Source organism: Arvicola amphibius, chromosome 4, assembly GCF_903992535.2.
Source record: "Arvicola amphibius chromosome 4, mArvAmp1.2, whole genome shotgun sequence".
Lineage (NCBI taxonomy): Eukaryota > Metazoa > Chordata > Mammalia > Rodentia > Cricetidae > Arvicola > Arvicola amphibius.
The window spans coordinates 131365948-131388136 of record NC_052050.1 but is presented as its reverse complement, the minus strand read 5'-3'; positions in this window follow the sequence as shown (position 1 = coordinate 131388136).

The following is a 22189-nucleotide window of genomic DNA, read 5'->3' as shown; positions in this document are numbered from 1 at the left end:
ATATTGGTGTGATTTAAAAATATAGTCAATGCTCAGATTCATCATTAGAATTCCTTGGCAACTCTGTTCTGCCGTGGTAAGTATGAAGCTGGAATATAAGATAGAATATTCATGCTGAAGATATTCACAACTGGACAGGGAAATGAGGCCCTTTTCTGTAGTATGTGATCCAACTATACCACTCTTGAACATGTACCCCAAAACTGCTTGATACTGAAGCTCATTTTTATTGTTGTGCTATTCACAATAGCAAAGACATGGAAAGACCCTAGATGTCTCTCTAAAGAAGAATGGAACTATCACAAATATACACAGTGGTATTCCACTGAACTGTTTTTAAAAAATGAACTTATGAAATTTGCAAGGAAAAGAGTAAAACTGGCAATTACTATGTTAAGCAAGGTGACTGCAAAAAAAGGAGTGGAATTGGAGATTACTATGTGAAGCATGGTGACCCAGTTTGAGAAAGACAAATATCTCATATTCCCTCTCATATGTAGAACTCAACATTTCGTGTTTGTATATATGTAGATAGGGAGTTGTGTAAGGGGACAAGATTGTGAAACTCAAAGGGATGCTATGACAGGAAACTAGAGAGTCTGAAAAGAGCAGAAGGGTTATGAGAAAAGGTTAAATGTGATCAGAAAAAACAGGGAAAAAAGGAGATCCAAAATTCCCATCTCTTTTTATAGAATAGTAGTTCTCAACCTTTATAATGCTGTGACCTTATTATTCCAGTTCCTCATATTGTGATGACTCCCAACCATAAAATTATTTCATTGCTGCATCATAACTATAATTTTACTACTGTTATTAATTATAATGTAAATATCTGATATGCAGGATTTCTAAATATGGGAACCCCAAAGGGGTCATGATCCACAGGTTGAAAACCACTGATCTACAGCAAAATAACAGTTAGCATTTCTCCAAAGCAAGATGAAGTAACCATGAGGTTATAAAATGTCAGAAAAAAGAATAAAATATAGACTAGGGTGTTGTAGAATAGTGCGCCACCACCTCCCGGCTTAGAATATTTATTTAATTGGGCAAAGCCCTGTTGCATTTGTTCATGCTGCAAATTTGTTAACTATGTAAAGATGTGCTACATTTGTTTCACCTTACCTGCCTAAGGCACCTAATTGGTCTAATAAAAAGCTGAATGATGAATAGTTCGGCAGGAGAATGAATAGGTGGGCCTGACAGTAAGAGGAAAAATCTTGGCTGGAGAGAGAAGAGGAATGGAGAGAACAAGGAAGAAAGAGAGGGACACACCCTGGTCGAGAAGCCAGTCAGACAGACACAAGAAACAGAGAAAGTAAGATATACAGAAGGAATGAAAGGTAAAATATCCAAGCAAAGCATAGATGAAGAGAAAAGGGGCAAGTTATAAAAGTTAGTGAAGTAAGCATAAGGTAAGACCGAGCATTTACCTAATAAGACGTCTCTGTGTAATGATTTGGGAGCTGGTTGGTGGCATCAAAGAAAGCCTGGAACACTAGGTGGTAGGTGGGCCCATAGAGAGGGCTGAGAAAGAGAGGGAAGAAACTATCAATGAAAACAAATTTGTTTGAAAAATATTCTCAATGACACCTAATTCTTTGTAAGCTAATAGAATAAAATGATATAAAATCGATAATAATCAAGATATTGCTAATCTTGCAGATTTCTGTCTAAGACCAGAACATATATAGTACTACTTGAACCAATATTATCTGTCTTCTTTTCTGCTGGAATCAGAAAGAAAAAGGTCAGATTTCACAGATACTATAAAACTCTAGAAAGATGGTATGTAATTTTCGTAAGTGAGAAAAGATTTCAAAAGTTTCTGTCTCCTGAGAGATTTTTTGTTATTTGCTTATATGTATCATATAGTAAATATTATAAATAAGTATGCTAACTTTTAAACTATAATATATGTGTGTTAAAATTTATTAATCTATACTTTTTAGCAAAGTCTGAAAACTAAGTCTGTAATTATGCACTGTAATATATTTAGTGCATTTTGAGTCTATTGAGCAGAATAAATCATTATAACATTTTCCTATTATGTACAGAAAATTGCATTATGTAGAGAAAATATGTATGTAGATGACTGATTCCTCAACGAAACTAAATTATCCCAGGAGGCAAACTCATTATAAAGTTGGTTTCAATGTTACTCCACCAATTGCATTATGCTACGTTATTCCTAGGCAACGCAGTTGAATGAAGAAGCTCCAATCCCCGTCTTGTAAAAATGCAAAGTGTATTCTTCTCTACATAATGAGAGGGGTACCTTAGAGATTATTTTACAGGGATGTCATTCAAAGGTCTCTTTAGCTTGGCTGTTTATGTTTTTGCATTGAGAATCGTGTCCCTCTTACAACATGCAGTATCTTTAAAATCCATCCAGTGTCAGTAAAAACAGAAAATACTTGAGAGTTTAGACAATTAGAATTCTGGTTTAATCAAAACCATCATAAAAACAGAAGTTCGTGTGTAACACACCATGCCACTAGTGGAGAGAGCAGCGATGGAAGAAGCGAGAAAGGGGGACGGGAAAAGAAAAGGAAGGCTATGCCCAGCTGAACCACCGAGAATGATTTTCATCTTGGAATTTGCCTTTCTAGTTCACCTCAAGTTCAAAACTTTCATAATGTTTTTAATTTTGTAAAAATTAAATGCTCTTTTTTACTACTACTACACACACATTCAGGCAGTAAAAGAAAAGAGAAGCAATGTTTATGGGGACAATCTAATTTTTATTATGGGTTTATGTCATATCACTTTGTTATAAACTCTGGTCTCCTTAAGACTGAAGTTCAGAACATACATTCATCTAGCACAACCACAACTGTACCACTGATTCCTGTTTGGGTCATTCCTTCCTTCCTTCTACCCTTCCCTTCATTCCTCATTATTCTCTTTCTCTTTTTTTTTTCTCATTTTTTTATTAAAGATTTCCATCTTCTCCCCTCCTCCTCCCCCTTCCCTCCCCTCCCTTCCACCCATACCCCCACTCCCTCCCTCTCCAGGTCAAAGAGCCATCAGGGTTCCCTTCACTATGTTAAGGCCAAGGTCCTCCCAGCTCCCCCTAAGTCCAGGAAGGTGAGCAACCAAGCTGACAAGGCTCACAGTGAGCCCGTCCATGCTGTAGAGTTCACATTCATTGCCGTTGTCCTTGGTTTCTCAGTCTTCCTCCACCGTCAGCCACATTCACAGAGTCTGGTTTGGTCCCCTGTTCCATCAGTCCCATTCCAACTGGACTTGGTGGTCTCCCGTTAGTTCTGTCCCACTGTCTCAATGGGTGAACGCACCCCTCACGGTCCTGACTTCCTTGCTCATGATCTCCCTCCTTTTGCTCCTCATCAGGTCCTTGAGAGTTCAGTCCGGTGCTCCTATGTGGGGCTCTGTCATTTTCTCCATCCAACGCCAGGTGAAGGTTCTATGGTGATATGCAAGATATTCATGAGTATGGCAATAGGATCTTGACATTTATGGTTCCCTCTCCTCAGCTGCCCAAGGAACTAGCTGGGGGCATCTTCCTGGATACCTGGGAACCCCTCTAGAGTCAAGTCTCTGCCAACCCTAGAATGGCTCCCTTAATTAAGATATATAATTCCCTGTTCCCATATCCACCCTTCCTATATCCCAACCATCCTATTCCCCCAAGCTCTTCCCATCCTCCACTTCACACTTTTCTCTCCCCATCCCCCCATCCCCCATCCCACTCCACCCCCAAGTTCCCACTTTTTGTTAATGTCCCCTCTTTCTTCATTTTCTCCTGTCTCCTTTCCTTGATGCGTTTTCTCTTTATTTCTCTTTTTGCTCCTGCTTTTATTCCAGATATTCTTTATATTCCACAAATTATTTTCAGCCTTCAAGCTAGGAATGACAGATTAGTCACAAATTCTATTGCTCTTGAAACAACAACTCCAGTTCCTTCTTCATACCTCACATACCAGCAGAGTTTTAGAGTCAATATGAACAGATTGAGTAACTTGAGATAGCATAGAGATAGTTTGAAATGCCTCACCATAAAAAGGATAGAGAAATAGGTAGATGGGTGTGTAAATTATTTTGACTGAAGCATTACACATTGTGAGTATCACTTCATATGCAATAAACTTAAAATACTACATTTTTCAATTAAAAATACCATAAACCAAATACTACCACTCACCTATATTTTCAACATGCAGGAAGTTGAAGCACAATGTTCAAGTTCAAGGACATTCTGGGTTATGTAGCTGATTCTATCTCTCAAACACAATAATTAGTACATTAATAATTAATCAAATATTAATAAAAAGGTACATGAGGAAGTACAGAATGCAGGCAAAAAGGCGCCTGAATTGTGAAAGAAGATATAAACCCATCTGTTTTCTATTTTCAATCTGTCTTAAATTTTTTTTGTTATAGATATGTGAACAAAAATATCATTAGTAGTGAAAGTGCAGAGCCCAAACCGAAGCTCCACAGCTTCAGGTGTGCCATTCTCACTGTGCGGCAGATTCCGTGAGATGTGGAGTTTTCAAGAGAGGAGCAGCTTTAGGAGTAGCTACCGTGAAGTAGCAATATGATGCCTTTACTTGTAAGTTTCATTTACAAAAAAAAATGATGGTGTCTAAAAAATAACAGTTCCTAAAGACACATTGTACTCCACGATGCAGATGTCTTCTGAGTTAAAAACTATGCCTGTGGCCTTGCAGAGCAGTGTTGCCAGAACTCCCTGAGAGTAGCTCTTACTCAGGAACTCTTATTGAAAGCCAGGACCAAACACAATACATCTTTGAATAAACTCTTCTAATAATTGTCATGATTACAATGAAAAAATGTGTTGAGACACACAACATAGATATGGCCATCATTCTATTCAGGAAGGCATCCTTCCATCAATGCTCTGATGCTGATAATCCAAAGCACTGGTTTCAGGAGAGTAGTGCATCCATCTTTCTACCAAAAAATTCACTGTGCTATTGAATTTTGTAATTATATACAAAGCTTTCTTGTATTGTTTTTAAATTGATTTCCTATTTTGCAGGCAACTGTTCTATCCTGGGCATTGGTATCATTAAAAAAAATAGATAAATTATAGGGAAAGTAGAAAGCACTCTAATATATGGATATGATTTGACATGAGCAGGTTTTTGTCAGCAGGAAAGCAATGAAAATGGGATCAAGCCTATCCAGCAAAGTAAATTAACCAACAGGTGTCTGACAATTGCAGATGTATTTTACGGGAGTGGTGACATGTTTTGAAGGTTATTAAGTTGGAACCACTTATTCATCTAAAACTTAAAAAATCTATTTTTTAAAAAAATCTTATTGAAAAATCTATGGGAATGTTACATCTAGTTTTTACCTCATCAGAGGAGTTGGTAAATATTACACTCTTTCCACACAGCATTGATTAAAATATTTGTGTTTAAATTCCAATTAAAATGCATAGAAATCTTGAAAGCTTTCTTGATTATATGACTTAATTCTTGAGAATTTAGGATATATGGTAAATTTCAGTAAAAATTAAAAGTAAAAATTATTGTTGAAAATTCATAAAATATTTGGCTTAATAAATATATGAAATTTTATTAAGAAATGTCATAGAAATAGCCAGTTAATTGTCTCTGGAAGACAACTGTGTTATCAGTTCATTGAAAATAAAGAAATCATTTTAATTAGTATGTGTGTATCTGTGTTTATGCATATTCCTGTTACAAGTGGGAATTTGAACTATAATCTATTATCAGCAGATTGTGCATAACTTTATTGGTTTTATTAAAGTGGAGAACCAAAGACAAGAAAACTATTTTAAAACAAGAATAAGTCACATCTTTAACATTCTAGCTAGCAAAACAAGAAATTTAGGGTTAAAATTAATACTTTATGAAATGGAAGCAAATGTGGGTAAATGATTGAGTTATTGAAGTGTCAGGAGACTCCTTAAACTGATCCTACCAGAATGCATTTAATAAATTTTTACTAATATAATCTGTGTGTGTTTGTGTTTGCCATTTTGCAAGTCTAATGTTTAGAAAACAAACGTCCAGTTTCCTGTTTCTATAAGATGTGATCCTATATAACCAAGATAACATTTCTGAGTCTGAAATGTAAGTAGAAAAAAAATGGACCCTAAAAGTATTAAGTCATGATTATGATATTAGTTAGCTACTTTTGATGAAGAGATAACATCCAAACACAATTTAGTGTATTTTACAATGAGGGGATTGTGTCAATGATGACGAGAAAGTACAACTTCTCCATGTGTACCTTTGAAGATAAGAGTAAGAAGTTGAAACAAAAATGTGAACATTCAACTCAAAATGGCACAAAACACACACCAGTTTGTTTTCAGTCCATTGTGTCAGGAACTCATGGAAGAAAATGACAAAAAAATTATCAATTGCTTGACATTCAAATATCATTTCCTTCCCATTGCTCCATATAAAGTACTTTTATTGTAGACCTGGGGCCTCCTAAAAATTCTATGTATTACAGTCTTGGTCTGCAGCCAGTAATGCCCTGGAAAGTGGTGAAATCTTTAGGAGAGGCCAACTGGGAGAAAATGATGTCAGCCAGGATGTCCCTCGGAAGGGACTATGGGACTCCTGTCCTTTCCTTCTGTCTATTTGCTGCCTGGATGTGTTGAGATGAATAGCTTTCTCTGTTGAATGCTCCCATCAAGATGTTCTGCCTTGTTTCAGAAATGAAAGCAGCAGGAAAAGCCATAATGGGATAAGTCTCTGCGAAAATGAGTAAAAATAAATTTTTCTTCCTTGATGTTGTTTATCTTGGATGTTTTGTAAAGCCAACATACAACAGACTCCTACATGTCTCATTTAGTAAGACATAGTACATTGAATGACAGTACAGATCAATTTTGGATATTAAAATATTTTCATAGGTTTATTTTTTGGAATTTAATAAGTTAGAATTCAATTAAATTGTAAGAATTATTCTTACAAAATAATTACAAAATTTACTGTCAAGAATTATGGTTTATACCTGCAATACCAACCCTTGAAGGGATGGGGTATTTCTGTGAAGTCCAGGACAACTATGAAGCAAGACACTTTCTCAAAAAACAATAATTCTACATTTATGAAAATACATTTAGATATACAAACTAATGTTCATACTTAAAACCAAAGGCATTTAAAGGAATTGAATGCCAATTTTATACCAAAATAATACAATAGTTGTTTTGTAGTCATAAAATTCCCCCAAAAGTCTAAAAATGCATTCAATGGATTACAGCTCTGACATTTTGTAGTTTTTTCCAAGTTACTTAACTTCTCATAACCTGAACACTTTTGTCTGCAAAATGGATATTGTCACACTAACTATAGGGCTACTTTGGAGATTAAAAGATATTTTCACTAATAACAGATTAAAACCTAAGTTATCTTCATATTTCACTTTATGCCTTGAATTTAGTATTTGAGAGGGAGATTGAAAAGATATCAGAAGCCTAAACTGGATTTTTGTGACCCTCTAATATCAAAGGAACAAGGAACATTCAAAGTTAAATGTGCATATTCCATAAATACTAAATGAAAATTCTTTTTAAAAAGTATTTATTTATTATGTATACAATATTCTGTCTGTGTGTATGCCTGCAGGCCAGAAGAGGGCACCAGACCCCTTTACAGATGGTTGTGAGGCACCATGTGGTTGCTGGGAATTGAACTCAGGACCTTTGGAAGAACAGGCAATGCTCTTAACCTCTGAGCCATCTCTCCAGCCCCTAAATGAAAATTCTTTATACTTACCAAGGAAGACAAGGACATAGTAGAATATTTATGTAAATTATCTAAAAAGAGATATAGACAGAGGCTACTGTCTCTAACAGGAAAATAGGTACATGAAGTTGGTATAACAAAATTTGTATTTTATGATGCTGAGGGTCATGACACAAGGTTCACACTCTGAGTTTCAAAGTACGGTCCTAAGCCTATCTCTCCAAGATTACTCTCCTGTCAATGTGCTGTAGGGGAAAGTTGAATCCACTCTTTTATGATAGTTCATCTCCAGTTCAAGGGTCAAAATGCCTCAGGAGACTCTCTATCCACAGGCAGGGCAGATCACGGTGGCTTCTCTTCTGATCCTCCAGCAGTCCTAAAAATGTGCAAAGCAATGCATTGCTCTTGATTTATTCTTTTATACTGTAAATTGGGCACTGTGGATTACTAGTCATGTGTGTCTGGTTATCTTGAGTAATTGATGTCAGAGGGTTCTGGTTATCAGATGCAGCCTGATTGTGGTTCCTAATGAAGCTATTTTTACATGTCTAAGAGGCATTTTTTACTATGCTCTTCATATGCAGGGAGATGTCTCAGTTGGTAAACTGTTTGCCATGGAAGCATGAAAACTTGAGTTCATGTCCCTAGTATTGACATAGGAAGCCAGGTACAGTGTCATGCTCCTTAATCCAAGTTTTAGTGAGGAAAAGACAGGAGGCAACCTGGGGTTTGCTGACCAGGCAGCAATAACCAAACCGGGGATCATCAGGTTCAGTAAGAGACCTGATCTCAAAAAAATAAAATAAAGAACATTTGAGAAATGTATGTGATTGGCCTCTAGCTTCCAAGTCCACCTAGACACACATGAAAACACACACAAATACGGACAATGTATTACCCCTGGAAGAAAATGAAACCAGATTAGAGTTAGTAATGTGTCTCTGGAAGTTTTGATAGAAGTTAATTCATCCATAAAAGCTTGAGGAACTCACCAAGATCATGCTCAACTCAACCTAGACCGAGAAAAATTAATGAGTTCACAGCAAGACACATACTTTGGAGATGTTCTCTGTTTTTCATTTCAGGGTAAATATAAACATCATAATTAAAATCTTCAAGTTGATCTAGGTTACCAAGAATTTATCGAGCAGCAATGTTGTGTGTTTCAGAATTATTCCAAGATTTTTCCCTTATACAATGTACAATATGTAAGTGTTTTGCTTGTGGGAAAGATAGCAATATTTTATTATGCCAAATAATAAATTATTTAGTATCTATTAGTTTGTTCTTTATTGCTTTTTAAGTGTTTTGACTTTTGGACACTTTTGTATGTGTATGTGTGTGTGGGGGGTGTGTGTATGTGTGGGTATGTTCTCGCATGCATTGTAATAAAAACTATGGCCAAACATATTTTTATTCTTATTTTTTGTGCAAAAGTTTGGCAGAAACACAATGTTTCTGTTTCTTGTCCTTCTCTGTCTTTTCTGGAATAAACTCTAGCAAGTCAATCCATGAGTTTTCTGCTCTAGTGTTTTCTCTCTGCTACGAAAATTAGATGGGGACTTTCCAGTCAATACATTACTTTGCAGATAACTTGCATCCATTTCTTTTCTTAAAACTCTGAAGCAGTGTCCAATGACATTTATCTACAAAGACTTAAAATCTCCATCACTTTGCTCCCAAGTTCACGTTTTATATACACAGCTTGAGATCCAAAAACCAATTTCTAAAAGTATAATTTACATTGTTGACTTAAAATTTCATTTCCTCATGACCATTATTGAGCACTTACTATGCACAGTGTACTTTTAACAGATTTCATTGTATTGTACTTTTCAGAAAGATAGTCACATTTTCTCTTAAGTCTTTAAATTATGCTCACTTGTTCCTTAAATGGCAGGTCATAAAGAATTAATAGACTACAATGGCATGAAAATATAATGAGTACAAAGAGAAAAGTAATCCTTGACACTATCTATTTTGGAATTCATGAGAAGTCTGTCACTGTGTTTAGTCTTTTATTTCTTCCACAATGTGTCTCAGATTTACTCATTTCTTAACGGACTACCAAGAATGAATTATAGACTTTCCCCACTTCGTGTTTAGAATACTTCACCAGCTCTTTCAGTGCCCTGTCTGTGCCCAGCTCTTTCTTCTGTAGTCTAACCTTCTACCATGTTTATACTGCTATGCACCCTTCCGTGTACAGATGGACTACCCATCAGCCACCACTGGCAACTAACAGTTTTGCATTCTTCTACCAGAGGAGCTATATTTTCTCATTAACCCATTCTATCTAACTTTATGACAATCAGAAACTTATCACTTTCCCAATTGAATTAGCCAGAAATCTCTCCAGGAACAGGACAGCACACATGGATGAATATTATATTATGAGAAATGGACAGGTTACCATGGACGTGGGCCAAGTACTTATACCATCTGCTATCTGGAAGCTAGTGATCTGAAGAAATCCATGGTGTAAATCAGTCTGATCTCATATACTTGAGAACCAGAAGAGATGATGGTGGAACTCTCAGAACAAGCCAGAACCTGGGGTAGGGTTACAGAGCAGCAGAAGCTAGTGTGGCCCTTGATCTGAAATACCAGGACCCAGTATTTGTGGTAACCAAGGATAGTAGGAGACTGATGTCCCAGCCCCAGAATAGAAGGCATAAATTTTATTTATTTTAGGGCCACAGACAATTAGGTGATACCTAACCATGCTAGTGAGGGTATGTCTTTTACTAATCTCAAATGTTTTAAAACCCAAGAAACCTCATCAAAAATACATTCATATATTATATGTCTTGTGCTTATCTCATTAGTCAGTCAAGTGACATAGAATTAAACATCAAAAAAGCATTCACATTTTCTTGCCAATACAGTCCAATCTGTATCTTTATACTAGTCATTTTCTTCCCTTGTATATTTTTAGTCATTAACATGATCTGCACAACAAAAATGAATTCTTACTCTAGTAGATACAAAATTTTCTAAATGATTTTTCTTTTTCAGACTTCCTATGATATCTTCAAATAAACTTAGTGTTATTTGTTATTGAACCTTAAAATCATGTCTTCTTCCCTTTCTTATTTACATCCCTTGGGTTATATGTTTATCACAATATCATAGTACTGGATCCTGATCCATTCTTTCCCATCACTTCTGGGAGTCCCTGAAAAGAAAACAACTAGTGTCAGTATCCCATTTCCAGTAAACGTCAAATAACATTTCATACATAGTGGCCTCTCAATACATGCTTGAAGATAAAATGTCTGACACATAAAAAAAAATACCTTCTGGTACAAGATTGCCCATTATGTTTATAAGGAAGCTTCTTAAGGCTCAAGAGAGTACTAAAAGGAGGAGAAACAGTCCATCCTGTAGGAAGGCATTAGAAAGTTCAGGGTATTCCACAGGAAAGCTTGTTAAAATTCAGTAAGAAAATAGCTTTGACGGTCCAGGAAGTCCCTGAAATTGGGCAAATGTCCTAGCTAGCCTTCAGCCTGTTGAAGTTTATCCAAGAGGTAAAGACTCCTGAGAGACGCTCTCTGTTTAACCAAGCTGCTTAGAAGCGGCAATGACCATCAAAATGGTGGCAGAGGCTCAGACCAGCTGACCTGACTCTAAGAGACGTTTTCTGACCTGTGACCTGTGACCTGTGACCTGTGACCTGTGACCTGTGAGTTATGTGGTAAGCTGTCATCCATTCTGTCATGGACTTTTAGTGATGCAGCTGTCTTTAACTCATCACTCCGTCTGTACATAACTACCAATAAAATTCTCCTGTTTACCAAGTTGAACTCTGAGGATATCTTTATTTTGGTCTGTTGTTGGTTCTCTTTGGAGGTAAGTAGACATTTATCCAGATCTCTCCAGGAATAATGTCTTAGAGCAATACCTAAACTTAATAAGGCCTATTATACTTTATTTTACTTTATTATGCTTTATTTTCAAGGTTATTTTATGTAGAATCAAAGCTAAAACAATGTTTCATAGCTATTTGTATCATAACAGTGCTATATGGCTCTAACATGTTATTGTATATAAGAGTCCTGTCCTTTGTTCTATAAGAATAAAACAAATCTCCTTTACATAAACAATGTGCTAAAACTCGCCTGCTTTTACACTGTCCCTTTATCCAAGTGTTTGTATTCTCTGTACCATGGACCCTGAACCAAGAAAAACATTATAACTAATTCTGAACAAATCAAGTATTTTTTTTTATCCCTCACACAGGTCATCTACATGTAAGAATGAAACAAAATAAGCCTTAAAATAGAAAGGCACTAAGAGTTTCACCTTCTAGAGTGGGTAACAGAGAATGGTGGTTTGGAGAAAATCGATACTTTGAAACAGAAAGGCTTGGAAAACCTCCGTTTCCATCCTAGTTCTGTCGTCAAGGGTGCACAACCAATGACCCACTTCTCTTACACCATGTCTCAACTCTGTAGAATTCCGTCATTTTCCTGCAGCATCATAGGTTGGTCATCAGCCCTGCGATACTAGTATCCAAACACAAAAGCCAGTAATGGTGGCAAAGACCAGTACTCCGATCACTCAGCAGGCTGAGAGAGGATACAAGGTTTGCCGGGGATACAGAGGACAAACCTGTTTCTAAATAAATAAATAAACGATGAATAAAATACAAGCTATAGTACGTCAACTAATGTGTAGGGTTTGGATATAGTCAGTGAAGTCATTAACATCTGTGAATGACTATAGATCATTTTCATGATTTAGAGTGCTTGGAGCTTAGGGTTTATTTTATTTTGTATTTATTTCTCATAAGTGGGAATAGGAAAGTGAACCTATATCCGTTTATATATGTTTGGCTTGAAAAGGCCAATAAAAATAATTTTCACCTTTTTGTAGAACATTTTTTAGTAGAAACAAATGGCACAAAGTTCTACTGTAATAAAAATAAAGTAGCAATAGTGAGGAAAAATAACTTTGCTAACTCTTGCAGTGACCTCCAGGGGTTTATCTGTGGTTATTCCATTAAAGACTATATTCCAGATGCCTTCCTACAGATAATTGTAGCCAGGTACTAATTTCAGGCTGTCGAGATATTAATGGATGCAACCTTTGCTGTTACCAGATTGTTTCTTTGTCTCTGTCATAATGTGTGCCCTAAGCTCTCTCTTTATATTGTCTAACTTAGACTTGGCAATGACAGGAAAAATCTTGTAGGCCATTTATTAAAGATGACAGAACTACCCCAACAGACATGTATGAAATGCTGCCCTATGAATTGCAAATACATTTATGTCTTATTTTAGGCTACTGTCTTCACAATATATTGCTCTCTTGAAGCAGGAAACATACTAAAACTGAACCTCATCAATACTAAAACAGTACTTTAATCTTAGACATTGGGCAGCAATACACTTGCAATCTAGCAGAAAGCACTGTATTTTTTTTTTTTTTTTGGGATAAGATTCGGTGTGAGAAAGCACAAGAATACCTTGTTCACTGTAATAAGAGAGGAGGAGTAATTGATGTTGTTTCTTTTCTTTTCTGTCACACATAATGATCATGATTCATTTGCTTTAAAAATTGGTATCTGGAGTTTGATGTCAGAATGAACTACATGGTTGTAGATTGATTAGTAAAGGTTAAAATAAATTGTCTTTAATCTCTCTGGCTGGAAGGATTATCTTTGATAATGATTATCAGTAAGATAATCTGAATCATCCAAAGAAGAGTATGCTTCCTTAATGAAGCTTGAATTATATGCAGTATTCTCTTGTAAAGCATGGCAACTTGCTTCATATGCCAAAAATGCATATGAAATATCATATAAAATGGCATGATGCTAGAAGACAAAGAAATAGATTTTGTGCTTTGCAGTTGGATGATTTTTCACCAAGTTTGTATAACTACCATTATGCTAAGTGGATCTATATTTCTACTTGTCTACCTTTCCCCTTCAGTTAATGTGGTCATCTAAGACCTTTCAGCCCTCTAGAATTGCAACAGACTTAAGTACATTTTGTTTTGGATTTATTTATATGGAATATTCAATTTGGTGAATACAGAATTAGCTCACATAGCTCCATGCAATGGTATGTTAAAACAAAGTTGATACACTAGGGACTATAAAATATTACTTGGAATATTATACAAAGAATAAGATGTACACATATACAGGTAGATCAGTGTTGCACAAGGATGGTATGAGCATCATCAAATACAGAATTATAAGTATAGAAGTGCATGGAGCTATTTCTAATTACTTAACCTAATATTGAAATAACTTAAGAGATGTCTAATGATGTAGCTATCACTATGAAAGGAGTAAAAAACAATAATTCCTATGGAAAAATATCATGTACTTAGTTATAAATACAGACACACATAAGCACACACACGTGTGTGTGACATCAATTCTAAGTCAGCATTTGTGTTTAATCAGCTATCTCATTCTTCAGCCATCTGGATCAATAAGATCTTACTCTTTTGCTCACTATGGGTCACTAATCAATATTATCGATTTTGAACTTTGAAATTTTCACACCTAGCAGACCATCTTACTTGTCACCGTATGCCGTCATTAGCCGCTCTCTTGGACTTGAAGAGTCCCTGCCCCGTGAACCAGCCTTACACTCTGACTCATCAACCTTTCTCTAGCCACGTTACTCTTAAGTGAGATCAGGAGAGACTTCTTGAGCATTTTTAAGTGTCTTCCTATTAATGATCTCAAGTCTTTCCCCCATTTGACTTTTGACCTCTGCATTCTAATGGACTTCTCCTTTTAATAGCCCTTATTCCCCCACACCCATTGATTGCAAACCACTTGTGCTGTTGAAGGAAGTTAGCAAATTGTGCTAATTCCACTACAGATTATTGCTGCCCACTTCTACGTGTGTGAAACCACTGCTGTTTTTCTACTGACACTGTGTTGAAGCATCATCTTATAGAATTTCAGCTCTCTTCTTTTATCTAAAGAAATACCCTCTTGCTAACCCTAAAATGGCTTCCTTAATTAAGATATCTTCTTCCCTGCACCCCTATCCACCCTTCCTCCATCCCAACCATCCCATTCCCCCAGGGTCTCCCCATCCTCCCCTCCTCACTTTTCTATCCACATCTCCCCCTCACACCTTACCGTCACCCCACCCCCACCCCCAAGATTCCAATTTTTGCCTGGCAATCTAGTCTACTTCCAATATCCAGGAGGATAATTATATGTTTTCCTTTAGGTCACCTTCTTATTTAGCTTCTCTAGGATCAGAAATTATAGGCTCACTGACCTTTATTTATGTCTAGAATTCACTGATGAGTGAGTACATACCAAATTCATCCTTTTGGGTCTGGGTTACCTCACTCAGAATAGTGTTTTCTATTTTCATCCATTTGCATGCAAAGTTCAAGATGTTATTGTTTTTTACCGCTGAGTAGTACTCTAATGTGTATATATTCCACACTTTATGTATCCATTCTTCCATTGAAGGACATCTAGGTTGTTTCCAGGTTCTGGCTATTACAAATAATGCTGCTATGAACATAGTTGAACAAATGCTTTTGTAGTATGATAGGGCATCTAAGAGACTCCACTCTAGAGGGGGTCCCAGGTATCCATGGAGATGTCCCCAGCTAGTTCCTTGGGCAGCTGAGGAGAGGGAGCCTGAAATGGCCCTTTCCTATAGCCATACTGATGAATATCCTGCATATCACCATAGAAGCTTCATCTGGTGATGGATGGAGATAGAGACAGAGACGCACACTGGAGTGCAGGACTGAGCTCCCAAGGCCCAAAAGAGGAGCTGAAGGAGGGAGAACATGAGCAAGGAAGTCAGGATCCCTAGGAGGGCGCCCACCCACTGAGACTGCAGGGCTGGTCTAAGGGGAGCTCACAAGGCCAGCTTGACCAGGACTGAAAATGCATGGGATCAAACCGGATTCTCTGAAGGTGTCGAACAATGAAGGCTGACTGAGAAGCCAAGAACAATGGCACTGGGTTTTGATCCTACCGCATGTACTGGCTTTTGGGGAGCCTAGTCTGTTTAGATGCGCACCTTCCTGGACCTAGATGGAATGGGTTAGACCTTGGACTTCCTGCAGGGCGTGGAACCCTGACTGCTCCTTGGACTGGAAAGGGAGGGGGAGGGGAATTAAGGGAGGGAGAGGGAAATGGGAGGTGGGAAGGAGGTGGAAATTTTTAATAATAAAAATAAATAAAAAAACTAAAAAAATACCCTCTTTCTAAGGCTAAAATCCTTTGCATTCAGTATACACACCAGTGCCACACCAAATGCTTGGTAAACACAGGGCAGATCATATATCTCCAGTAACTTATTCTTCCTTCCTGTGTCAAATAAAGCATAAAGAAATAGTTATACTTTTCTACTGTTAGTCCCTGAACTGTTTGGCCATTGATGCCAATTTTTTTCCCTTCTCTCAAACTCATTCCATTAAACAAATGTTGTTAAGCACCACACTGGGGTGACATCAGTCGCGATCCAGCCTCTATGAAATTCACATGTTCCATGGTAGGAATGTGACGATTAGGATTATTAAGCAAAAGGAACAGAGCTATGAGAAAAATAAGAAACAGAAACACAGAACAGCGTCAGGAGGGAAATTTGGTGACTACTGAATGGTCCACATTTATTTTCCACATGCGTATCTACTTCATTCCAAAATGGGAAGAGGGAAGCCACAGACTTCATTAACATGATATAAGGAATAGACTAAGTATCCTGCAGGCAGATACTCCCTGGAACCTCCTGCCAATCTCCTTTGAAGGAGCAGAAATAGCAAGGTGGAGCAAATCTACCTCTATGCTCAAAATATTGATTGACCACATCTTTCAGGATCTCTTGTTTGTAGTCACACCTGTTGTCAATAACTTTGAAAGGGCAAAAATAAGCTCAAACTCTCTGACCTTTAGTCAAGGTGGAACAGGCTCACATCTGTGGGCCCTCATGAGCAAGCAGTTCTATGTTTTTCTTCTTTCTTATTTCATTTGTTCTACTTACAACTGTGCTTAAATTTCTTAAACATTGAAATTTATGTATTTCAAAATAAAAAATAATGTTTAAATAAATAAATATTTATGAAACATCTCTTTGTTGTTCCATTCAATGAACAGTTCCATTAGGCAGATGGAACAGAAGACGACTTACTGATGAAGTTTTTACCCAGAAAATGCGACTGCACATACGTGTTCGTGGTGGCTCCTTGAACACAGTTGCTATAAGCAAGAAGTTTTTATAAATCAGATGACATCAGTATACCTAGAAACAACATTGACAGGTATTTTTGAGAAAACTTTCATTGTTAAACCCAGAGCATGCTTAAAATAACATATAACTCCCTGGCATGTTGACTCATGTCTATAATCTCAGCATTCTCTCAGGGGGTTGAAGTAGGAGGATTGCCATAAATTCAAGATCAGCCTGAGTTACGTAGTCACTTTCAGGCCCGCAAACAAATCAAAGTAATAACAAAACCCAAAGCATCTCAATCACTATGTTGATGTTCCAATACTGGCCCGCCTTCCTCAACCCTTTGCTCAGCTAGAGCCCTTCAAACCAAAATGGGAAGGATCCTCAGAGGCCAAGGCTTTGATGTCTTTTTCTCAGTGATCCTGTACTAGACTGTCAGAGTCTTGGCAAGTTGCTTTGCTTTATAGTCTTGTTATCAAACTCTTGATAAGGAACTTCCCCACAATTCCATCAGCAGACTAGCTCTTCCTTCTTGGTGGTTGCCTTCTTGCAGAGAAACTGTCACCGTGAGCATTTAACAGCAACAAACTTATACACCTTTCTCCAGTCATATTGACTTGACTTTCTCCAATTGCATTGACTTCAGTAAAACAGCTGGTCACCTACTGCTCCTTGACCTTTTTCAGGATTGCTTATGCATAGTGTCACATGAAAAGACCATTTCACCGGCACTTTTAATAACTATCATCCCTGCTTAGTTCCAAGTGATAACCATTCTCTAAGTATGGATCTGTGTTCCTGATGCTACAGCCACTGCTGCCAGGACTTGTCTGTTAACTCCCAAACCCATATTATCCATCTACCTTCCTGATGCTTATGTTTAATTACCATTTCTTCCTTATCTCCCAGTTAGGTTTTCTTCTTCTGAACATTTAATTTTTTATTCATAGTCCAATCATTCAGTACTATAACTGAAAAAATGAGTTCGCTCTAATGTCATTTCTCTTTTCCTCCTTTACAGCAATAAATTTGAACTTTGTGTTGCTATTTTCCAATAGCTTCTCTTCTTTTGCAGTCTCTCTACTACTGTGTTATGTTTTGTTCTTGTTCTTTTGGGCTCTGGTCAAACATCCCAAGCAGTGCTCAGATCTATGCCAGGCTGTTCTCTTCCAACAATGTAACCCCAAATCTTTTCTGTGGATTTTTGGTAGATAGCAAGATTTTTGTTTAAGACTATTAAAATTTGGCTGAAATTCACTTCTCTACCTCCTTTCCTCTTGTTTGTTTAAATATACCTCAATTTGTTTTTCATCTTATTACTTAGTTTTCTTCATACCACACATTTGATCCTATTTTCCCCTCCCCCAGTTCCTCCCAGATCCTCCCCACCTCCCAAACCATCCCATTTCATGTTCTTTACCTCCCCCAAAGAATATTAAAATTAAAATCAACAAATCCAGTAAGATAAAAATTACCGAAAAAAAACAAAAACAATACAAAAGCATGGAATCTATTTGTGTTGGTCAACTACTCCAGGGGCTCTGCCCTGGAGCATGGTTGATAAACCCAGTATCACTTTTCTGGAGAAAACTGTTTCCCTTGCTTGACGGGTATCAGTTGCAAATTGCTCCTTGGTTATGAGAAGGACTTTGTGTCCAGTTCCCATTCTCAGTGCAGGGATTTTTTTTTTTATGTTTTGAACCTGTGAACGTTGTGTATATACCCTCATAGTCTTTGTCAGCTCATGTGTGTATTATCCCTGCTGTGCCAGGAAGATGCTGATGTCTTAGAGTTATCCATGACCTCTAGCTCTTACAGTTTTTGTTTTTATTTCTTCTCCTGCATAGACCCTTTTGGTTCTCTGTGCCAACTACCATCTAAGAGGCTGCTTCTTACAGCAGATATTAATCAACACACTTAGATTCTTGCTATTTCTTTTACTTTAAACAGCGTTGCAAGGTCTGGGTTTCAGTACTATTTTTTCTCAGCTAGCATATTTTACTCCAGAATGTTCTCTTCAATTTGATATATAATTGAAAGTGTTTTTCATACTTTAACCTTTCAGCATTGCCGTCCCTTGGCCGATAGATATATCTTTCTTCTTTGGATGTTAATTCTAGACGTTTGGTAATATTCCTCACAGTAATGCTTTTTTGTTCTACTGGTCTGGACAGTTCTATCATCTTTTTTTCATGTAGACGTCTTGATTCTCTCCCTTCATTGTCTCCCTCACAGCACTGAAAATACAAACAGAATTTCTCTCCATAGGTACATGTATCCATGTCAGATGAATTAATGAATCAGCGATCAGATATCTCAAGTTTTTGTGCTGTTTTCAATGACTTTCTCATAATGCATTTCTATGATTTCCATCACACATTTGTTAGCTTCTACTAGGAACAATTATTAACTTCCTATGCTTCCACTGTGTTTTTCAAATTAGGCATAATTTATAATTGTATTTGCCTCAGTAAGTCTTTGGAAAAATGAGATATTTGTAATCATCAGAGTTTAGAAATTTATTTCAGTCACTTTGTTGAAGTGTCCCGAGGCATCGGCACTGTATGATTCCAAATATGTAGTTCCTTCTGGGTGAGTTTTCATGAAAAATTCAAGAAACCTCATTTGTGTTTTCTTCTTTGTAGTGTAACTGTTTTTCACACATTTCCTTTATTCATGAGAAACTCTGTAGTCTTATGCTTAATTTAAATAGAAATAATAAATATGTACAGAAAAATGTGGATAAGATTTTCATTTCCTTCCTTGGGAAATACACAAGTGTGAATAATTAAAGGTGAATCTCCACTAAAAACAGTAGCAGAGATCACCTCATTCAGCTAAGGGAAAAAATATGTTGATAGGCTACCAAGTGATAGCCCCAAGATGAATATAAATAGCCTTATGCTAAACACAACTAGAGAGCCCCTCTTGAAACCACTTTTCTGAGCCTTTAGCCCTGCTGTGGGCCTTTGACCTTTCTCTTGATTTCTTGCATATTTATAGGAATTCTGTTCACGAGGAGAACAGAAACCAAGGTTTATTATTCATGCCTACACTGTCCTCTTCTATGCCATACATGTGATACCATACTTTCAATACAACCATTCTTTTCTCTTCACTGACCTACATGCATTTCTGAACTAAGATTAAATAATTGTTTGGGCCAAAAGGCTTCAGAATGAGATTTTATTTGATGTAAGGAATTAAGTACAATATAAAGCAGCTATGAAGCAATAAATCTGCTTTCATATGTACCATATGAAGTGCCATTTTATTTCCAGGACTGAAATATTAGCCTTAGGTTTTTAGAAGTGGCATATGCCTCTAGCTTGTGACTCCACACACTCCTAGAAATGTATTTAACACCCACCATTCTAATAAAGTATACTTAGTGAAATATTCCTTAACATGCTTTCTCAATATTTATTATTTTTAATAAGACTCAGTATCAAGGTATTTCTTAAGGTGAGTGTTTAAACTTTCTGAATTCTGAAGCATAAAAAAGTAGCATAATAGAGTTTGTTGGTGTAAAAAAGAAAATAAAGAAATAGAAGTCCATGCATTGGTGAAAATAAGAATGTGTCATACAGCACTTTACCTCAAGACTTTATCTAGGAGCACAGTAGAGTTTTCTAGAAATTCCTTGGCTTAATCAAACTAGAAGGACCATTTTGTGGTTAAATTTCAAACGAAGAGACTTAAAAGTGTCACATACAGTTATATTATGTCCTAAGCTGATTTTAATTCGGAACTGACACTAATCTTCCATCAAATGACTCAGTTCAGTGTTCTAACTGCTGTGTAAGTATTTTGAATATGTATTTTTACATTACAATAATAGGAGGTTTCCTTGAGATACAGAAAACACAATATGTCGTATTTTCAAATCTTCAGTTTCTTTGATAAGCGATGATATGAGACAACATGACTAGACCCATGGCCCAATCAGAGGGTCTAAAACATAGCAGATACTGTTATACACTGTTCAAATATTTAATTTTCATGGACTACTCTGAAAAATAAGTATAGTTGAGGTACACTAATTTTTTTCACATAATATAATGCAGTTACACTATTTTTTCTTATAATTACCGTTTAACTGGGAGCAAAGAGCAAACTACTTTTTCTTTTAAAGATTTATTTTACTTTAAACCACACATGTGTGCGCAGTTATGAGCACATGGGGGCTTCCACAGAGGCCAGAGGCAACTGGTGACCATGGAACTATAGTTAGAAGAAGTCATGAACAATTGGCTATGGATGCTGGGAACTAGATTTGGAACTAGACAGAAGAGCAGTATGTGCTCTGACTGCCGCATATACATATGTAATCTCTGTGTTAGTGATCTGCTGTCTATCCGTGCATCCATCTCTATATCTTGGATTGGTTTTCTCAGTATGTGTTTAGTTGTCCCTGCATCTTTGTTTCTCTCACCATGTGTTTTGTTGAGTAATCTCAGAACTGACCTAAACTCAAACACTAGATAAAATAACTGATTCTGGCTGTTTTCTTCAAGGAATGTTAGTTTTGTAATATTTAGTGGGAAAATATCTCCTCTGCCTCTAGTATATAATCAATATTAATCAATAAGAAATTATGACATTTTTAATGAAAATATTTTATTAGATTGTCCTTGCTATATTTACCTTCTCCATACTATATTACATTTAATATTTTTATTTATTCTTCTCTCATATATTTCATCCCAACTGTAGTTTCTGTTCCCTTCTCCTCTCCCAAGCCCCCCCTTCCCCAATCACTCATCAATTCTCGCTCATTTCTCTTCAGAAAATAGAAGACCGCCCATGGATATCAACCAAACATGGAATACCACGTTACTGTAAGACTAGGCACCATCCCTCATAATAATGCTGAAAGAGGCAACCGAATCAGAAGAAAAAGGACTGTTACTGTAAGACTAGGCACCATCCCTCATAATAATGCTGAAAGAGGCAACCGAATCAGAAGAAAAAGGACTCAAAAGCAGGAAAAGAGTCAGAGACAGATCCCATTCCAGCTTCCAATACCATATTTTTGAAGAAGATTAAATGTGATGATTTTCTAAAAAGTATTGATTATTGGCGTTTTGAAATCATGTATTCTCAAAAGGTTTGCAATATCTTAGGACAAAAATATAGTTCTAATCATATGAGAACTTTTGATGGCTCAGAATCTTTGAATTAAAAACATTTTTAAACTCTGCATATTTATTTACAATTTTGAGGTATTATTTATTATAACAATATTTTGACTAATCAAAAAGAGGCACATGGTTTTCCCTTTTGTTC